General features: G+C 37.0%; 1 protein-coding gene across 2 annotated transcripts in view; it reads left to right on the top strand.

The window, feature by feature from the left end:
• The window catches only part of N4BP1 (NEDD4 binding protein 1), a 58,605-nt gene that overhangs the window by 16,162 nt on the left and 23,261 nt on the right, over positions 1-19,182 (top strand). Inside the window, exon 1 of one of the 2 annotated variants that reach the window (XM_045533102.1) lies at positions 9,439-9,468. The exons of the other annotated variant lie outside the window; for it this stretch is intronic. The gene's annotated coding sequence lies outside the window, so the exon portion shown is untranslated. Of the gene's footprint in view, positions 1-9,438; positions 9,469-19,182 lie in introns of those variants that run through there. 2 annotated transcript variants of the gene reach the window in all.

Raw genomic sequence — 19,182 nt, 5'->3', positions numbered from 1 at the left:
TGAACTCATGGACTCAAGGGATCGTCCTGTCTCTGCCTCCTGAGTAGCTGGAACTGCAGGAGCATACCACTATTCCTGGCTTGGTTTTTGGTTTTTTGTCCTTAAAAGGGTAACATATTTCATGCATTAGATATTTGGTTTCTTTATTTTTTAGGAATTCCAAGAATATAGTGTATTTGTCTAAGAATATAGATATTGTAATTCTTTGTCAACCAGTTAGAACAGAAATTCTTTCGCACATTGACTGCCACGAGAGTTATATTTAATTTACACTAGTTTTGAGCCCGGGGCCTCGTGAAGCATATATAACTCACATGTCTCTTTACCTATTGACAATTGAATTCTAAAACTATGGATTAAATGAATAGAAGTCAATAAATTTCGTTTTTCTATTTATATTTACCTTTAAATTACATTTAAGCCTGACAAGTCAAGAAAAACACTTTACCCTTTTGAACTGTTTTTCAAGTTTGCACATTACTTTTTAAATAAACTGATTTTCAAGTTTTTATATTTTTTGTTGATGTAACAAATTTGTCATTAAATAGAAAGGATCATTTTGTTTTCAGATTTTTTATTCTATTTTTTCAATAAAACACTGTGGTCTCAAATTTTTTTTTCCTAGTGGCAGTCAATGTGTTAAGAAATTTTATAATCTAATTTATTAAACCCCCAGAAGTAGGAATACATTTCACATTCACACCGTGAAAAATAAAGGTTTTTGTTATTTATAGTCACAAACACACAGAGAACTTTCAGCTTTGGTTCCACAGTCTTAGCCACAGGTCAGAAGTATTAATAATTTAAAAACACATAACTGGTCCAGATTTCAAAAAGGCTGTCCTCCCTTCTCTGTTTTTATTGGTACTGAGATGATGTGATCTTGCAGAAACAGAAAACAGAAAAGACTAAAAATGGATTTTTTTTTTTTTTTTTTTTTTCCTTTTTTTGTAGACAGGGTCTTTCTCAGGCTGGAGTGCAGTGGCATGAGATCATAGTTCAGTGCAGCCTTGAACTGCTGGGCTCAAGTGATTCTCCGACCTCAGCCTCCCACCCCAAGTAGCTGTATTACAGGCATGTGCCACCATGCCCTGCTAATTTTTTATTTTTTTGTAGCATTGGGGTCTTGCTGTGTTGCCCAGTCTGGTCTCAAACTTCTAGCCCCCAAGTGATCCTCCCAGCTTGGGCTTCCATACATAATGCTGGGATTACAGGTGTGTGTCCAGCCTTAAAAGTAGATTTTCTTGAAGTCTCTGAATATCTAACAGAAAATAGAATCCTTATTCTCTACCTGACAGATCACTGTGTGGTCAGACTATAAAATCAGATTCCTAGCAGAGATAAGTTATTAGCCATACGTAGACTAAATTCATGTATACAAAGGATGCAGTTGAAACTGGCCTAGTGATCCATATCTGCTGGTCTCTGGGCCAGTATGTGGCTGAGACCCATAAAACAAAAACACAGTATTGGAGGAAAAGAAAACAACAGAAATAAAATTGTCTAATTCTCTTGCTGCTTGGTATTTACTCTGGGAGTCAAAATGAGACATGCTTGGACTTAGACATCCAAGGAGGTGCCCTTTTGGGGCCACTCAGTTTAATAGCTTCAGTGGGTGAGTTCCTTTGAACACGTCAGTGGGTCCTACAATACTGCCAAAGTGTAAAAAAATTTTTTTAAGTGATAAGCATAAGCCAGGTGCCGTGACTCATGCCTGTAATCTGAACACTTTGGGAGGCTGAGTTGGGGGGAATCACTTGAGGCCAGGAGTTCCAGACCACCTTGGGCAAAGTACTGAGACTCCATCTCTACAAAAAATAAGAAAAATTAGCTAGGTGTGATGGTGCATGCCTATAGTCCCAGCTATTCATGAGGCTGAGGTAGGAGGATTTTGTGAGCCGGACATTTGAACTTACAGTGAACTGTGATTGTGCCACTGCACTTCGGCCTGGGTGACAGAGCAAGACCCTATCTCTTTAAAAAAAAATTATAAGCATGACTTCCTTACAATCAGGTAACTCATGAATCAGGGGCCAGCAGAAATGTAAAAGTGATTCAAAGAGCATGTGAGGTTTTCAAATTTGTTTATTTTTTTAAAATTGTATGCATTTATTGTATACGACATGTTTTGAAGTAAATATACATTGTGGTATAGTTAAGTCTAGCTAATTAACATATGTATTACCTCACATAGTTATTTTTATAATGAGAACACTTACCATCCATTCTCTATCGTTTTTCACAAATACAATATATCATCATTAACTATAGTATATGTATAGTCACCATGCTGTACAATAGATCTGTTGAACATATTTCTATCTGACTGTAATTTTGTATCCTTTGAACATCTCAACCCTTTCCCCAACTCCGCCAGCCTCCGGTAGCCACCGTAGATTCTACGTGAGTGAGATCATGTGGTATTTGTCTTTCTGTGCCTGGTTTATTTCACTTAACATAATGTCCTCCAGGTTCATCCATGTTGTTATAAATGACAGGATTTCCTTTTTTTTTTTTTATGGCTGAGTGGTATCCCATTGTGTATATATGCTACATTTTCTTTATCATTTATCCACTGACAGACACTTGGGTCAATTCTGTATCTATTGGGAATAGTGCTGCAATAAACATGGGAGTGCAGACATCTCTTCAGCATACTGACTTAATTCCCTTTGGCTATATACCCAGTAGTGGGATTGCTGGATCATATGCTAATTCTACTTTTAAATTTTCGAGGAATCTCCGTATTGTTTTCTATAATGGCTGTATTAATTTACATTTCTACCAGCAGTGTACAAGACTCCCTTTTCTCCACATCCTCACCCACATTTGTTGTCTTTTTGATAGTACCCATTCTAAAGGAGTGAGGTAATATTTCATTGTGGTTTTGATTTAAATTTCCCTGATGATTAGTGATGTTGAGCATTTTTTTCATATATACCATTCTCCACTTATTTGTGGTTTCAAGACCCCTCCTGGATGCCTGAAACCTTTCATAGTACTGAACCCTGTATACATGATTTTTTTTCCCCGTGCATACATACCTATGATAAAGTTTTAAATTATAAATTAGGCATAGTATGAGATTAACACCAATAATAAAATAGAAAAGTTATAACAATATACTATAATAAAAGTTATGTTTTTCTTACTAAGTGGAGAACTTTCATATTTGCACTTAAATGAAGCACTTTACAGCTTCTCTTTGGCATATCTGAATTGTCAACATCAATACTCTTGCACTGTGGGGCCATTATTAAATAAAATAAGGACTACTTGAAGGCAAGCATCAAGATAACACAGCAGCTGATCTGATAACCGAGACAGCTGCTAGTGGCCAACAGGCAGTTGGCATATACAGTGTGGCTACGCTGGACAGAGGGGTGATTCACATACCCAACAGCAGGAGATTTCATCATGCTACTCAGAACAGAGCACAGTTTAAAACTTATGAATTATTTCTGAAATTTTTTATTTAGTATTTTCAGAGCATTGTTGTCCTTGCTATTGAGTTGAGTTCCTTATATATTTTGGGTATGAACCCTTACCATATGTACGGTTTGCAGGTATTTTCTCCCGGTCTGTAGTTTGTCTTTTCACTCTGTCGATTGTTTCCTGTGCTGTGCTGAAGCGTTTTACTTTAATGTAATCCCGTTAGTCTGTTTTTGCTTTTGTGGCCTGTACTTTTTAGAAACTTCTCCTAGTAGTTTCATAGTTTCTGGTCTTAAATTTAAGTCTAATCCATTTTGAGTTGATTTTTGTATATAGTGTGAGAGAAGGGCGTACTTTCATTCTTCTGCATGTAAATATCCAATTTTTCCGATACATTTATTGAAGAGACCGTCCTTTCCCCATTGTGTGTTCTTGGCATCTTTGTTGCAAGTCAGTTGGCTGTAAATGTGTGAATTTATTTCTGGGTTTTGTGTTTTGTTCCATTGGTCTATTTTTATGCCAGTACCATGCCATTTTGGTTACTATATCTTTGTAGTATATTTGAAGTCAGGTAGTCTGATGCCTCTAGCTTTGTTCTTTTTGGTCAAGATTGGTTTGGATATTTATGGTCTTTGGTTGTTCTATATAAATTTTAGGATTCTTTTTCTATTTCTATGAAGAATGTCATTGGTATTTTTTTATTTATTTATTTTTTTTGTCTTTTTTAGAGACAGGATCTCTGTCGCCCAGGCTAGAGTGCAGTGGCACAGTCATAGCTCACTGCAGCCTTGAACTCCTGGGCTCAAGTGATCCTCCTCCTTCAGCCTCCCAAGCAGCTGGGACTGTAAACATGCACCACCATGCTTGATGAATTTTTTAGAAATTTTTTCTTGATTTTCTTTCTGGGTGATTTATTCATGGCTGAAAGTGGGGTGTTGAAGTGCCCTCCTGTTATTTTATTAATATTGCAGTCTCTCGAAAGCTACTAATATTTTCATTATATATTTAGGTCCTCCAATGTTGCATGCATGTATATTTACAATTGTTATATTCTCTTGCTGAATTGAATTGATCCCTTTATCATTACATGATGACCTTCTTTGTTTCTTTTTACAATTTTTGACTCAAAGTCTATTTTGTGTAATGTAAGTATAGCTTCTCCTGCTCTCTTGATTTCCATTTGCATGATACGTCTTTTCCCATCCCTTTACTTTCGGTCTGTGTATGTCCTTACAGATGAAGTGAGTCTCTGTAGGTAGCATATGGTTTGGTTTTGCTTTTTATCTATGTGGTCATTCTGTGTCTTTTGATTGGAGAATGTAATCCATTTACATTGAAAGTTATTATTGATAGGTAAGGACTTACTACCACTATTTTGTTACTTATTTATGTTTTGTAGAGGGTCTGAGTATCAGCACTAGAAAAAGTATGTTAGAATAAAATGCTCGGTTAGATGCAGATTAGCTAATACCTTACAGTGCCATCATAACCTTTCAGGTTACTTTTCTACCAGACTGAGAAAGCTGGCATCTCCACTGGATAAAAATCTGGATAATGTGTAGCTTCACAGTCCAGACCCTAATCAATAATGAATGGTGTGTCACATAAAGGTGTATTTCCTAGAGAATTAAATAATTTTTGGGTGGGCCAAAGAGAGTGCTCCCTTGTGATTGAAAGGCCATCCTTCTGCCTTATGTAGAAGTAGTTGATAATTTCCCTTAATGTTATTTAAATTACTAAAAGGAACACTCCCTCCTGCGTTTTTTGGTCATTTTGGCTATTCTCTCTCTTAAACAATGTTGACCATATCACTGATACTAGGCTAGATGTTAGCCTGTGTTCTCAACCCTCCTAATTCCTGTTCTGACCTGTGTTTGTTAGATATTTATTGATTTGTTCAGGGTTTCTCAACAGTGGCACTACTGACATTTTGGGCTAGATAATTCTTTGTTGTGGGGGCCTGTACTGTGGATATTTAGCAGCTTCTCTGGCTTCTACTCCTTAGATGCCAGGTGTATCCCCTCAATTGTGGCCACCAGAAATGTCTCCTGACATTGCCAGATGCCCCCAGGAAGAGCAAAATCAGAGCTGACAACCAGAGTTAGATGAAGGACAGTCCCTGCTCTGAATACATTTATAGTCTAGTAGAGTTATGATATGCTGTAGTTTAAATAATGAGATATTGTTGTGTGTAGAAAAGAGAGATTAGTACACACACACTTTGGATTTCTTGGAAGGTGCTTTTGGATAAGAATGAAAGGAAAGGAACGTTAAATTAGGTTGCAGAAATAAAACATGTTAAGTCCAAATCACAAGGACCTCAAATATGGTTCTTAGTATCTTGTACATTAACCCTACACAATGAGGAGCTTTAGAAAGTTTTTGAGCAAGGAAGTGAAATGGGTGTGTTTTCAGAAATAACTTTGATATTGTAACAAAGAAGTGGAGTGTGACAAGACTTGACAGTAGAAAGAAGAGTTTAGAATTAGTTGCAGTGTTCATATAAGTGACTGTGCTTCATTGAAAAGTAACTTGGGCAAGGATGGAGTGGGGGAGAGCTGTGAGCTCTGACTCAGACCTGTTAAGTTTGAGACACTTGTGGGATAACCAGGTAGAAATTTTCAGGGTATAGTCTTGCACCCTAACAAAGTGTTAAAGGTTAGAGATGGAAATTTGTAGTTACCACCAGAACAGTAACAGTTTGCATTAGGGCTTGAAGAGTTAGTTTATGAGAGTGTAGTTGAGGGAGAGTGCCAGGAGAGAATTTTGGGAAATAACAACATTTAAGGGACAGTAGAAAAAGGCAGCAAAAATTTGGGGGAATAATCAGAAAGATAGCAAGTAAAGACAGCCAGTGAGAAAAGAACTTCTCATGGAGAGTTGTTCGACAGCATCAGGCAGCGTATAGCCCTAGCAGTGCAAAGAAGGGGACTTTGGGTTTGGTCTTAGTTGTCATTGTTGGCATTCATAAAGTGTTTTCAGTTTGAAAGGGGCAGAATTCAGATTTCAAGGGTTTGACATTGAAATGGGCCTTAGGCTACTGTTTTCAAAAAGTGTGAAGGTGAAAGGACAGAGGGCCCTGTGCATAGCCAGTGGGGCTGAAGGAAGGCCTCTCTTCCTTAGGATCCAGGAAACCCAAACACATTTGTAGGCAGAGGGACAGGAGTGGGGAAAAAGAGAATGGTGCTGCCTGGGGAAAGGCGGAAGATAAGGACATGATAGACATTTTAGAGACGAGATTGAAGAAAAAAATGAACAGAAAGCAAATATTGAAAGTATATTGGGAAAATGGCTAATATGGGTATTATTAGTTTTGTAGCACTGTTATTAAAGATGGCCAGATAGAGATCTGTTACAGATTTGTAGATTAATGATGTTAAAAGGGTTGTATATTTATATGGTACTTCTAATTCGTGCTGTAGGGCTCATGTTAATATCTAAAAGTCATATTAATTCTCTTTTCTGTTAGAGATAATATAGAACAGCATTTATACAAGTCTCCTAAATACTAAAAATATTCTTTAGATCCTTAAGTGTGCAGCCAAAGTTGAGAACTACTGATGTGAAACATTTTATAAATCTGTCTGTAATATATTAAGAGCTTCCTTGCCTGCATGGTTTCTCTTTCCTCAATGATTGTGATGGACTTGAACATCTTCTGTTATATTATAGCATAGCACAGTGATGGTCCTGGTACCTGGCAAAGTATGTTAGATCTGCCCATGTCAGAGCTGGTCTGGTTGCTATGGTTTTTAACCATCGTGTCTGCCTTACATTTTTTTGAGACAGTCATGCTTTGTCGCCCCAGCTAGAATGCAGTAGCATCATCATAGCTCACCACAACCTTGAATGCCTGGGCTCAAGTGATCCTTCAGCCTCCTAGAGCGCTAGGATTACTGGCGTGAGCCACCATGCCTGGTCCTTACATTTGTTTTTGCACCCTGTGTGTCAGGTATCGTTTGCTTTTATGTGATCTGCAGGTAGTACCCTATGCTGTTTTTGCTGTGCTTGCAGTCAGCTGCTTCTAAGAATATGTAACCTGGGAAAAGCTGATAAAGCCTCTGAAGTGTGTACTAATACTAAGAGATAGTAGATGGTGAATAGTGGTGTGGAGAAACCTTTTCCCCAGGTCAAACCTGCAGACTTGTGTAACTGCTTTGATCATTTCTCGTTTTAGCTATGTTTTGAATGGCAGAAATTACCTGGAGCTTCTCTCTCGATAGTAAATGTTGTGATAGAGTTGAGAAAAGGTGAGTTTGAAGAAGGTAGAAACGAAAGGGAACTTATTTTATATCCTCCCCCCCTTTTTTTCTTAAAAGCCTGAGTAAAGTAAAACAGTAAAAATATTGCAGGATGGAGGAGACAGTTTTTAACTAACATTGAAAATATTCAGATACCAAATACAGCCAAATGCAAATGATGGATATTTGGGTCTACAGAATCTTTCCTATCAAACAAGTGATGGCCAAACATCTCCTAAAATGTAATAAGCTGTATGCTTAAACTGTTCACTTCTGAACTTGAGTATAATAATTGTTGCTACTCGGTACTTCATGAGAGTAAATCATTAATGAAAAAAATGAGTCTGCGTCTCAAGGGATAATTTCTTTGGGGGCACACCAAAAAATGGGTTTTGTACATGTGAAGCAATAATGGCTTTTTGTACAGCTCTTTCCCAAAACTATGCAAGTAATCATTCAGTATCAGTTTTAGTTACTTGTGGGATAATATCAGACAACTCTGCCTGTGTTGCGCATTTCTCTGCTGGTCTTCCCCGCACTTACTCCTCCTAGGACATAGTAGCCTCTCCGGAGAACATTCTGTAATGTTCTCAGAGGATCTGACTTTCACTTAATTTATTTTTCCTCCAAGAGATAGTAATCTAAACAGTATCTGGATATATCCCACGAATATCACTTTCTGTGAAGGAATCATATATGCTATGAAAAGTAAATGGATTTGTTTGTAGATAACACATCAGATTGAGAATTTTATAAAATGAATTTTCTGTAGGTTCAAATGTATAAAATTGACTTACATTGATAGAAAATATAGGGGCTTAAGGATTATATTAAAAAATTCAAATCATTCACTAATCTTTTTGCTGTTACTTATCTGCCTCAACATCCAGTTTAATTTTACATTTTCTTTTGGTTGCATGGTATTGAGAACATCTGAAGTCCATATAATTACTTAGGGATATAATAGTTTTTGAACAGCTCTTTTTGCATAATACTCTTCAATTAAACTAATCTAGAAAATTAACAGAGAAGTAATCGTTGAAGTTTGTTTCAAGGATGAATCACTAATGGTATTTCATAACTGCTAACATTGCTTATCTAAAATGTGGGGCAACAAGCAAGCAAAACTCAAAATTAGGGCCAAAACTCAGTAGCACATCACAGCATGTTATGCATTCACTTTTTAAATTTTTTAATTAAAATTAGAAGGTGGAAGTGTACCAAAATAATGTATACACATGAATTAAAATAGAAAAATATGGCCAGGAACGGTGGCTGACACCTGTAATCCTAACACTCTGGGAGGCCAAGGCAAGGAGGATTGCTTGAACTCAGGAGTTCAAGACCAGCCTGAGCAAGAACAAGACCCTGTCTCTACTAAAAATAGAGAAATTAGCCGGGCATCATGGCACGCACCACACTCTACCCAGGGCGACAGAGCAAGACTCTGTCTCAAGGATGTATAGAAAGAGAGAAAGAAAATTAAGTAGTACTGTAAGGTTTATAGTGAAGAACAGCAGTCTCTTGCTTCTAACACTCCCCAGCTTCCTAGAGGCAACTACTGTTTACTGTCTTTAGCTGTTCTGATGGTTACCCAAATAGTTATAAATTATAGGCTGTTGACCCTTGAACAACGTAAGTTTGAACTGTGCAGATTTATACATGGATTTCCTTCCACCTCTGCCACTCTTGAGACAGCAAGACCAACCCTTCTTTTTCTTCCTTCTCAGCCTACGCAACGTGAGGATGATGAGGATGAAGACCTTTATGATGATCCACTTCCACTTAATAAATAGTAAATAAATTTTCTCTTCCTTATGATTTTCTAAATGACTTTCTTTCCTCTGGCTTACTTTATTATAAGAATACAGTATATAACATATAAAATATGTGTTAATTAACTATGTTACTGGTAAGGCTTTCAGTCAGCAGTAGGTTGTTAGTAGTTAAGTTTTTGAGAAGTCAAGTTATTTGTGGATTTTTTACTGTGTTCAAGGGGGAGGTGAGTGTCCCTGACTCCTGCCTTGTTCAAAAGTCAGCTGTGCTGCTCCTCACCAGCTTCAGGCATTATTCACTCTATTTAAAATAGGTGAGACAAAAACTACCCCTGTTTTCCCAATATAGTTTTTTTGTATTTAAAATAAGAAATAGGCCTTATATAATTATGACTTACATAAATGTTACTGCAGAGCCAAGTACTTTACTACATTATGTTTTCTTTCTGGTACAGCTTTTAATTTTTCCTGGAATTTTTATCTGCTGTGTTTTTGTCCACCTGTGAAATTTGCTTTATGTGTATCTCTAATATTTTACAAGTATTTCTCCATGTCCTCTATTCATTTGGTCTCATTTTCTGGGAGAACACCCCTAGAGCCCTCTTCCCTCCTCCAATCAGCTGGTTCCTCAGCTTGTCTGCTGCACAGCCATCATCTTTGGACTTCCACTTGCTATTCTTAGATAGTAGTCCTAATTACTTCTCCCTCCATATTTTTGGTGAACTTTGCTGTCAAATGTTTTCCTAAGAAAAAGGATCCATGGGAGTAATTTTCTGGGCCTTTAGCATGTTAGAAATGTCTTTACCCTATATTTGATATGTAATATGGATAGGTTTAGAATTATAGATTGAAAATTATCTTCCCTTAGAATTTTGGATGTATTACTGCCCTCCACCCCCATCATCCAGAATTGCTTTTGAGAATTTGTGACATTCTGATGTCCTTCTTTTGTGTGGCCTGTTCCCACCCTGCCTCCAGGGTTTCTCTCGTGGGTCTATTGAAAGTAAACGTGATTAGGTATTCTGTGGACCCTTCCAAGGTGGGGTCTGTGTCCCCAAAAGTTGTGATGTAATTTTCTCACTAATTTTGCACGAGGTCTTGTGTCTTGTAGTTCCAGGAAATGATTTTGTGTTATTTCTCTATTAATTTCGCTCTGTCTTTTTGGAATGGCAGTTGTTTGGATTTGGGATATCCTCGATGGACCGTTAAGGCCTCTTTTATTTTTCCCATTTCTTTGTTTTTATGGTACTTTTAGAAAGATTTCTTCCACTTTGTCTTTCAGTTCTTCTATTGACTCTCATTTTGGCCATCATATTCTTAATTTGCCAGCACTCCTATTATGATTTCTTTCCTTTTCCTACCCTCAACTTCCTTCCCTTCCCTTCTTTTAGCATCGTGATTCCTGTTTTGTGAGTTCACCATCATCCTGTATCTGTTTAAAACTGGTAAAATTTTGTCTTAGTTTTCTTTTGTACCCTGTATTACCTAGTTTCCTCCAGTTCTCTTTATTTTGTGTTCTACTTTATTGGTTTCTTTTATATTTGGGCCTTATTTCCAATATGGGTGTTTTTTACGTTTCATGCTAAATCTGAAAAGCCACTTGCTCTGTGTCTGGGCAGAATCTGTTGATCGTAAGCTTTACCTCGGGTGACTTAGGGAATCAGCCCCTCTTTGAGAGAGTATTTGTTCTGGAAGTCTTTACCTGGAGAAAAAAATCTCTTTAGCTTGGCTAATTGGTGCTAGCAGCCCACTGAGGAAATGGGATCACGTTTCCTTATCAAAGTGCCTGTACTTCACTTAACCTTGTGAGACGGGAAGCATCACTTGTATTAAAAGGGCAGCAAAGAGGTTCTAACTCAAGTAGGGTAAGCGCACTCCATCCTATCAGTCCTACTGAATACAGCTGTGAAACCCAGACAGCATGCATAGAGGACTCTGAAGAGTAAACAGTAGCAAGTGGATTGGAAAACACCAGGATTCAAAATACCACCAAAGCAGGGAGAGTTTACCATTTTTTCCTGTTATCCTCCAGAACTGGATACAACACAGCTAACCTGGAAGTGGAAATGGCTCCCAGGGCACAGAAGGAGCACCAGGAGAAGCCCTCTGGCTTTGGCTCAAGGGACAGAAAAGGGAACACCTAAACCAAAAATTCCTGTGTTTTCTTTTTCTTTCCTTCATTCTCATGCACTCCAGCCCCCAAACAGTCATGTGGTAGTGATGAAAGCTTGAGGAGCCAACGTTCTGAGGGAAGAGAACCTTTCTCTCTGATTAGCAGAGTTGTGGGACCAGTCTCCATTGATTTTTCTCTTTATGTCCTCCGGCTGGACCCAGGCACAGCTGCCGAAGTGTAATACAGGCAGAGTGGAGTAATCAAAGCCCCAGCCCAAAAGAAGAGCCTCAGGAAACCCAGAAAGCACCAGTAGATTGCAGAGGGAAAGGAGTTGAGGAAAGTGAGCCATAAAGTTGTTTATCATCTCCTAGGCTCATCCCTAAGCTACACATGCATGGATCTCTTTCTAATCAGCGTAAGAAAGTCTTCTGAAAGCTGAACTAACAAAGACCACCATCCAAGTCCCAGAATGGCCATATGGTGGCATACTTATGGGACAGATACAAATAGCATTGTAGAGGCTTTGAAAACTGAACTGACATTGGAACCACAGCTCACAGAGGACAGATTGCAGCTTGCAGCCTGAATCTAATTAGGTCAGCTCTCTTCTAAAACAAGAGTGCCAACAGTCATAGGATTTAAACAAGACCCAGTCTCATAATATTTCACAAAATAGATACAGTACAAAATTACTTGGCATATGAAGAACTAGGAAAATCTCAGTTCTTATGGGTAAAGGCAGCAGAAACCATTGCTGAAATGACACAGATGTTGGAATTATCTGATAAAAGAGTAAAATGTCTATTATGAAAACACTATTATGGAAACACAACAGGCAATCCAGAAATACAGGAGAAACCAATAGAAAAGTTAAAAGTTTCAGCAAAGAAATAGAAGATAGAAGAACCAAATGGCAAGCTGAAAATTGAAAAGTCCAATAACCTAAATAAAAACTTACTAGATGGGCTCAATTTTAAAGTGGAGATGGCAGAGGGAAAGAGTCAGTGAACTTGAAGATAGAAAATTTAAAATTAATCTGAACCTTGGAGTTGGGGTGAGAAGAGGAGAAAGTGTGTGGTGCTAATAAAATATTTGAAGAAATAATTGTTGAACACTTCCCAAATCTGGCAAAAGATATAAACATAATGATTTAAGAAGCTCAGTGAACACAAAAAGAATAAACCCAAGGAATTCTACACCCAGACATGTCATACGCACACTGCTGAAAAGTGAAGACAAATTAAAAATCCTGAAAGCATCCAGAGAAAACACATTATACGCAGGGGACCATGGAAGCCAGAAGGAGGTGGCACAATGTTTTTGAAGTGATGAATGAAAAGAATTGTTAACCCAGAGTTCCCTGTCCAGTGAAATTATCCTTCAAGAATGAAGGTGAAATAAAGCATTCTCAGTTGAAGATGAACTAAAGAGAAGTCATTACCAGCAGTTTGCTCCAAAAGAATCCCTGAGGGAAGTTCTTCAGACACAGATGGTAAATATCTGGGTAAATGTAATAGGTTACTTTCTCCTCTTGAGTCCTTTAAAATGGGTTTGATCATTGAAAGCAAAATTATAACCTTGTCTGTTATGATTTCAAATGTATGTAGATACAAGGTATGAGACAGCTTTAACATAAAGTGAAGAAAGACAGTAAAAGGACCAAGGATAAAGAAACCTATATGATGGTGTTCTAAAATTTGTACCCATGGGATTTGAATTTACAGAGGTAGGTGAGTGATTGGACAGCACAGAGAGATCAGTTCCACTGATGGAGAATTTGTTACTTACATTTACTGAGAGAAGGAGACTTGCCGCACCCACCGTGCAGGGCCACAGAGGAAGCATCAGGTTTTGGTTGATCAGGAGACAGAAGCAGGGGCAAGGGGAAGGCCTAGGCCAGAGACTTTATTAGGGTTTCCATGAGAAAGGCAAGGCAGGGAGGGGTAAACAGTTTAACTCATTGACTGCCACAATAGAAAAAAAATGTTTTCCTTGGGTCCATGACATTTTATTATGAAAATAGAATAAGAACTTCAAAAACAAATGATCCTTTCTAATTTAATGAAAAATTTGTTATTTTTTTATTGTTTTCTTTGCATGAGTTATATGCAGTTAAATTGTCAATATTAAATATAACAATAAGAGCATCAATAAGTAAGATTTTCATGAAGCAACTGCAGGGTTTTGCACAGGGAGCCACCCATCACATAACATGTATGCTACAGCATGGCAGCGTGAGTTGCCTGGACACCACGCAGCTCCCAAGGTAAAGAGACATGTGAGTTACATGTGCTTCGTGAGGCCCCAGGCTCAAAACTAGCGTGAGTTAAATACAACTCATATGGCAGTTAATGTGTTAAGATTGGCTAGTTTGAATAATCCCAATGGCTTTATAGGGACTATCACTAGTTGTCTGGTACCTGGCCCTAGGTTGATTTAAAGCAGGGCAATATGGGCTTGGTGTGTGAGTTAGGTAATGAACTGAGTAGGGACAGAGCACTGGATCCAACAGTCTACACAGGAAAGGCATGCTCCAGACAAGCTCTCCACTACCCCTAAAAATTAGCTAGCCCTGGGAAGGGCAGTCTCTCCCCAGCTCTGAACGGCCTGCAAAGATGTGAGAACATCGTAAGATACAGAAAATAAAAAACATGATTAGTACAGGTGGTAAGGTTTTATGAAATGATAGAATATTGATTATAAGTGGACTGTAAAAATTATGGATATTGTAATTGCTAGCATGACTACTTAAACAACTATATGAATAGATATAGTAAAATTATAATACTAAGAATGTTGTATAATGCAAGAGAAGTCCAGAAAGGGAGAACAGGAATCAAATATAGGGAACAAACAGGAAACAAATAAAATGGAAGACTTAAATCCAAATTTACCAATAATTACATTAAAAACAGATAGTAAATGAAAGAGATTGTCAGAATGAATTAAAAACATATAACCCAACTATATGGTGTCTTTAAGAAACTTACTTAATATTTCAAATATAATAATATAGGCAAGTTAAAGGAAAAGCATATATCATACAAACATTAATCAGAAGAAAACTGGAGTGACCATATTACTATCAGTCATAGTAACCTTCAGAACAAAGAAAATTACCAGAGATAAACAGACATTACGTATTAAGAGGGTCTATTCAGGAAGACATTATGTAACAATTCCAAATGTGTACATTCCTTACAGTAGAGCTGCAAAATATGTGAAGCAAAAACTGACAACTGAAAGGAGAACTTGACAAATCCACAATTATAGTTGGAGACTTCAACACTGTTCTCAGCAATTGATAGAACCATTAAATAGAATCAGCAACGATCTAGAACTCAACATCACCATCAACCAACTGGATCTAATACACATTTACAGAGCATTCTACTCAACAACAACAGAACACATTCTTTACAACCATCCACAGAATTATCAAGGTGGACTTTATCCTAGGCCACAAAACAAATCTTAGTAAATTTAAAAGAATTGAAATCATTTTGTGTTCTGATGAAAAGAATCAAACTAAAAATCAGTAACAGAAAGTTACAGGAAAATCTCCAAATACTTGGAAACTAAACAAGTAAACACTTGTAAATAATTCATAAGTCAAAGGAAATTTTGAAAAATGCATTGAACTAAAAGAAAATACAGTGTATCAAAATTTGGGGATGCTGCTAAAGCAACGATGAAGGGGAAATTGATAACACTTAAATGCTTACATTAGAGAGGATGCAAATTACTAATATCAGGAATTAAACAGTGTATCATTGCAGACTGCAGACTTCAAAAAGATAAGGAAATACTACAAACAACTCTACATTAATGAATTTGGTAACTTAGGTGAGATGGACCGATTCCTCAAAGGGCACAAACTACCATGACTCACCTAATATAAAATAGCTGATTTAAATAGCCTTAGATAGATATTAAGGAAATTGAGTTAATAATTTTTAAACTCCCATAAAAGAAATCTCCAGGGCAAGCTTGTTTCACAGGAGAATTCTACAAAATGTTTTCAGAAGAATATCAGTTTTACACAGTCTCTTCCAGGAAATACAAGAGGAGAGGACACTTCCTAACTCATGTATAGCAAGTGTTAATTAGCCTGATGCGAAACCCACACAAAAACCTAACCAAAAAGGAAAACTATAAAGTCCTTTATGAATATAAATGCAAAAGATGCATAAATTCTTAACAAAATACTTGCAAATAGAATTCAATATATAAAAGAATTACACACCATGAGCATGTAGGGATTATTCCAGGGATGCATGGCTGGTTCAGTATTCAAAAATTAATGTAACCCACCATATTAACAGGCTGAAGAAGAAAAAATTCACAAGATTGTATTAATTGATGTCATAAAAGCATTTGACAAATTTCAATACCCATTCATGTTCATGTTCCTAGAAAGCTAGGTAGCTTCCTCAATGTAATAAAGAACATCTATAAATACAGTAAAAATATGGTATAATCTTAAAAGAGAAAGAAAAGGAAAGGAAAGGAAGGAAAGAAAAGAGAACATCTTCAGAAAATCTCCATCTAACATTCTTTATGGTGAAAAACTGAATGTGCTTCCCTTTAGATCATGAACACAGCAAGCATGTCAGTTCTCGCTACTGCTCTTCAACATAGTGCTGGACTTTGTAGCCACTGCAGTAAATAAAGAAAACAAAAATACAAGGAATATAAATCAGAAAAGAAAAAATATTTGTAGATGACATAATTGTCTACATAGAAATTCCCAGGAAACTACACGCACAAAAAAAAATCCTAGGAATAAGTGAGTTGAGGAAGATTGTAGGATACATGATCAACATGTAAAAATCAATTGTATTTTATATACTAGCAATGAACACATAGGAAATAAAATTTAAAATACAGTACCATTTACAGTCACTCAGAAAAATGAAATTCTTAAGTGTAAATCTAGCAAAACATGTACAGGACTTTGTATGTTCAACACTAAAAATGCCGATGAAAGAAAGCAAAGATCTAAATAAATGGAGAGATGTACCAGGTTCATGGATTAGAAAACTCAGCAGATGTCAGTTACCATCCAGATTGATGTCAGTTGCTGACACACAATTGCTGACAAAATTCTAGTAAGGTAGTTTGTAGATAAGATGATTCTAAAATTTATATGGAAAGGCCAAAAAAAATAGAATAATTAAACAATTGTTAAAGGAACAATAAAAAGGGAGCCGTCACTACCCAATTTCAAGACATCCTACAAGCACAGCAATCAAAATGGTATGGGATTGGCGAAGGGACAGTTACAGAGATTGATGGAACAGAATAGGGAACCAGAAGTAAGGCCACACAAGTATGGCCAACTGATTTTTGACAAAGGTGCAATTAAATGGTGAAAGGATAGTCTTTTCAAGAAATGGTGCTAGAGCAATTTAATATCCATAAGCAAAGACAATCTCAGCTTAAACCTCATACCTTATACAAAAGTCTACTCAAAATGGGTCATAGATTTAAATGTAAAACTTAGAAAATAATATAGGAGAAATCTTCAGGACCTATGATTTTGTGAAGGAAAAAAAATCAATAAACTGAACTTTCTTAAAATTAAAAACTTGTCACAAAACACCCTGTTAAGATGCTGGGAAAACAAACTATAGCTAGGAAAAAACACTGCAAATAACATATCTGACAAAATACTCACCTACAATGTATAAACAACTCTCAAAACTCAATAGTAAAATACAGTCCAGTTAGAAAATGGCAGATATTTAGCTGAAGAGGGTATATTGATGGTAAACTAAACATACACTTACCACGTGACCCAGCAGTTGCTCCCTTGGGCATTTATCCCTGAGAAATGAAAATGTGAGTTTACATAAAAACCCATGCTTGATTGTTTATAGCAGTTTTATTTGTAATATTTCCAAACAGGAACAACTAAAATGTCCCTCAGTAGTAGATGGTTAAAAAACTGGTTCAGATGTACCATGGAGTACCACTAAGTGGCAACAAGGAATGAATTACTGATATATGCAACAACTTGGATGGACTTCAAGAACATAAGCCAACTTCAAAAGTCGCGTGTTGTATAAATACCATTTATATAAAAATTATAAAGATGAAAAAAGATAAGTGGTTGCCAGGAGCTAAGATGGAAGAAGGTATGAGTGGGTGAGCATGACTGTACAGGGTAACATGAAGGAAATGTTTGTGGTGATGGAATAGTTCTGTATCTTGCCTAGTTTCACGAAGCCACGTGTGATAAAATGGCATAGAACTATGTATACATAATGTGTTGATGTAAATGTCCTGATTTTGATATTGTACTATAATTATGTAAGATGTAGTGATCAGGGGAATCACTGGATGAAGAGTACACAGGATCTTTATGTACTACTTTTGCAACATCTTACAGACCTGTAACTATTTTGAAATAAAATGTTTACAAAAAAAAAAACTTAAAGCCACAACCTTAATGCAGCGTAATTTCAAACAAGTGATAGCTAAATGTTGCTTTTTTGAAGATCTTCAGGGATGCTGACGTCAGTGTTTAACACTGCTGCTCATTCAGGAAAAAGGGATGATAAGTTTACTGGAACTTTGTGTTTAACTCAGTTACCCTGTTGACAAAAATAGCAAACGGCGCTATTAAAAGACAGAGCTCCGCTGTTCAGCACCAGTTATCTCTGTGCTGCACCGCCAAGACCACAGGCGCTCCAGGCACATTCAGAAGGACGCAGGGACCCAAAAAATCATAGCTGAATGTCATACTCTTAGGTAGCACTTGTTCTCTGTGACGTTTTACTCATGTATCTGGTGTTGACGTTGTAGTTCCCGATTATAGATGCATAAGTAATAGGTATACACGTGTTTGAATATAAATTCTAACTGAAGCAGTGTGGCCATCAGCGTAGCAACTGTATGGTAGGCGCAAGCTTATAAAGCCTCTGACTGGTGCCACACAGGTTGAACTTTTACATAACATCATTTTTGGGAATACCATTCTAATTTTAGTTTGTAGATCACGTATCACCAGGCTCGTTTCTTACAAATGTCTGTCCAGAATGATTTCACTAATAAGTAAGAATGTCATTCATATTTAGTAAGCACTTACTATGTGTAAGGCCCTACTGTCAAGACTTTCACATTCATTCCCTCAAGACCCCTGCAATTGTACTATCCTTATCTCTTTTACAGTTGAAGAAACTGAGCCTAGAAAGATTGGTAATTTGAGCCATTCATATGGCTGGAATTTGAGACTAAGACACTGATTTGAGAACCAAAGTTATTAACAGATGTGTGTGTGTGTGTGTGTGCACACGCACGCTTCACACTTCTGCCTCCAGTAGCAGCCTGATTATTAAAGAACCCGAATCCCTTTCTTGCCACTTGCAGGCCTCCTTCAATACCAGCATCTGAGAATGTCCGTAATGTCCAGCATTTTCTGCTTCTGTGAGGGCTGCATTTAGTTTAAACAGGCTGGTCTTCTTTAGAAAATAGATGTAGAGTTATTATATGTAGGATATAGATTGTTCCAACCAGCTGGAAAATTTTTTTTTTCTTATATCTTGTTCTTTCTAAATGCCTTCAAGAAATCTGGAGACCAAGAATGGTTTTTGTTATATCTGTAAATCAAGGGTCA

The sequence above is a fragment of the Lemur catta genome, chromosome 20, assembly GCF_020740605.2.
Source record: "Lemur catta isolate mLemCat1 chromosome 20, mLemCat1.pri, whole genome shotgun sequence".
Taxonomy (NCBI): domain Eukaryota; kingdom Metazoa; phylum Chordata; class Mammalia; order Primates; family Lemuridae; genus Lemur; species Lemur catta.
This window is presented reverse-complemented; position numbering and strand designations above follow the sequence as displayed.